This window comes from Gallus gallus, chromosome 1 (genome assembly GCF_016699485.2).
Source record: "Gallus gallus isolate bGalGal1 chromosome 1, bGalGal1.mat.broiler.GRCg7b, whole genome shotgun sequence".
Classification (NCBI taxonomy): Eukaryota; Metazoa; Chordata; class Aves; order Galliformes; family Phasianidae; genus Gallus; species Gallus gallus.
The window spans coordinates 84,192,672-84,195,686 of NC_052532.1; positions in this window are offsets into that span (position 1 = coordinate 84,192,672).

A 3,015-nucleotide genomic window follows, 5' to 3' on the forward strand; every position below is an offset into this window, starting at 1 on the left:
GTGCTATAGCCTTGTTTTTCTTTCAATTATACTTTTTCTACAACAACTTACTCATTTGCACACAAAGAAAGTGTCATTCTCAGAGACCATGATGGTAACTAGGGAGTTTCTATGAGAGCCAGTTGCTGAGACAAGCAAGTAACAAAATAAAAGAGAAATTAAGAGGCCGAGGGAAGCTGGAAAAGATTGTTAGCTGATGCTGGTAGACAGGCAAAGGAAGTCATGAGAGCTCCAAAGAGGTGAGCACAAGAGGAGAAGGCTCTCATGCCAGGGAGCTGATGGAAAAGGACAGGCACTATATTTAGGCACATCTGTGTGTAAACCTGCCTAGAGATGGCCACTCAAACAGTATGTAGTACATCCTTCTCCTGCCACAGTCTTTTTCTTGATTGCTTAGGCTGTTCTCAATTCTGTGTACACACCATGGCCTCATGGAGTCCTCTGAGGCAACAGTGTAAGATCAGCTTAGAATCACAAAATCATAGAATATCCCGAGTTGGAAGGGATCCACAAGGATCATCAAGTGTAACTCCTGTCTCCACACCACCACCTCAAATCCAAACCCTAAGTATGAGAACACTGTCCAAATGTTCCTTGAACTCTGGAAGCTTGTGGCTGTAGCTCCGTGGAGCCTATTCCATTGCCTGACCACCATCTGGTGAAGAACATTTTCCTAACACCCAATCTGACCCTTACCCTCCATACCCTTTCCCATCTTTGTAGCCCTTGTTTGGACACTCTCTCATAGTCTTCTGTCCTTCTTATGTTGTAGCACCCACACCTGCACCCAGTGCAGGAGGTGAGGCCGCACAGCACAAAGCAGGGCAGAACAACCCCATCCCTCATCCAGCTGACAGCGCAGGGCCTGATGCACTCCTAGGTACAGTGGTACAGTTGGCCCTTTGGGCTGACTGGGGACATTGCTGACTCACATTCAAATTGCTCTTAAACAGAACCCCCAGATCTCCAGGCTGGATGTGGCTCTGGGCAGCCTGGTCTAGTGGTTGGTGACCCTGTCCACGGCAGGGGGGTTGAAACTAGACGATCTTTGAGGTCCTTTTCAACCCAGGCCATTCTATGATCTCTTTCTGTGGGGCTGCTCTCCATTCTCTCGTCCCTCAAGCTATACACGCATCTGGAATTGCCCCATCCCAAATACAGAATCTAACACTTGTTTTTGTTAACCTTTACGTAGTTGGTGATAGCCCATCCCTTTTATTTGTCAGTATATTTCTGCAAGGCCTCTGTGCCCTCAAAAGAGTCAGTAGCTCCTCCCAGTTTAGTGCCATCCACAATCCTAGTATGCCTTTGAGTCCCGTATCCAAGTCATCGATGAAAACATTAGAGAGAACAGGCCATAAAATGGAGCTCTAAAGAACCTCAGTAATGACTGGCCACCAGTCCGATGCAACCCTTTACTGTAACCCTCTGAGCCCAAGCCAGCAGCGAATTGTTTACCCACTGTATTTTGTTTTTCTCTAGTTGTTTGCTGGATATTCTGTCCAGAAAGATACTATGATACTGTGAGAAACAGTACTGAAAGCTCTGCTTTCAATCCAAAAAGTTCACACCCATTGGCATCCTTTGGTCAACTAGGTGGGTAACCTTGTATTAAAGGAGATTAAGTTCATTAAATAGGACTTTCCCCTTGTGAATCTGTGTTGGCTGTGACTAATGTCTGCATTGTTTTTCAGCTGTTTTTCAAAAACTCCCAGGATAATCCTCTCCAGAAAATTGCCAGGCACCAAAGTGAGACTGGCAGGCCTGTAGATACCGCAGTCTTTTTTCTTGCCCTTCTTGAAAACTGGAACATTTGCCAGCTTCCAGTTGACAGGGACCTTTACAGATTCCCACAGCCATTGAAAAATAATCAAGAGAGGTCTCACAATGACATCAGCCAGCTCTTTGAATACTGTGGGATGAATCTCATTGGGCTCCATTGACTCGTACGCATCTAGCTGGAGCAGCAAATCCCACACAATTTCGGGGTTGGCAGGGAGTCTACTGTTACCATAGTCATGGTCCTCCAACTCAGGGCACTGGGGGTCCCAGATTCACAGTGTTACAGAATAAGCAGCTCTTGTCCCTTGTCCACTGAAGCTATAGTGTCATGTTATCCCATTTGCCGCCCTTCTCCCTCATCTGTCCCAGTCACTTCCTTCCACCCATACTCTATTCCCAGCTCCACCCTAGCAGTGCATCTGTGTGGGATACATTTCACAGGACTCCTCTTCAGAAAGCTAAGTAATTCTCAGATGCATAAAGGTGTGAGTAGGAAACTGAATGTATCTCAAGTGCAGGCAGAAACGGGATGTGGACACACACACACACACACACACACACAAAAACCAACACAAAAAACAAACAAAAAAGAAACCACATCATAAAACAAAAAGCAGAGCAGAGACAGTGTGCCTCCTGTAAAGTCCTAGGACAGCCAGTAAGCAAAAGCTAGGAAGTAAACTTAGTTATTATATTTGTTGTAGCATTCACCTCTAATGCTTAGCTAATCTTTGTATGTAGGAAGGCATCACTGCAGAGCTAATAGGGTTCTAGCCTGAAATCCTCAGCATAGAGCAAGGCAATGATGTGCCTGCCTTGTGCCTGCTTTGACATTCCTAGAACTATTCTAGGAAAAGGAGCCTTTCAACCTCCCTAGGTCACCTTTACTGGACAGGAACCATATTCCACTGCTGCTGACACAAACCAGAGGCCATTGCAGGGAAACAGAGACGTGACTACTCAGACCAAATGCATCTGGGAGCTGGTAGGTGGCATAGGAAGTCCAAAGCACTTCCTCAGCTTGATGGGTTCTGCGGCACAGAGGCACCCTATCTCACTCCGAAAGAGTCACGCCGATCTGAGAACCTACGCAGATGTTGCATTACCAAAGTCCTAACACTTTCAATTAATCCTTTTTAAAAATAAATAAATAATTTAATAAATAAAACGCCAGCAAAGTCTTATGCATTTCATAAATGACAAAAGTTTGTATTTAGTTCAGACACCTAAGAG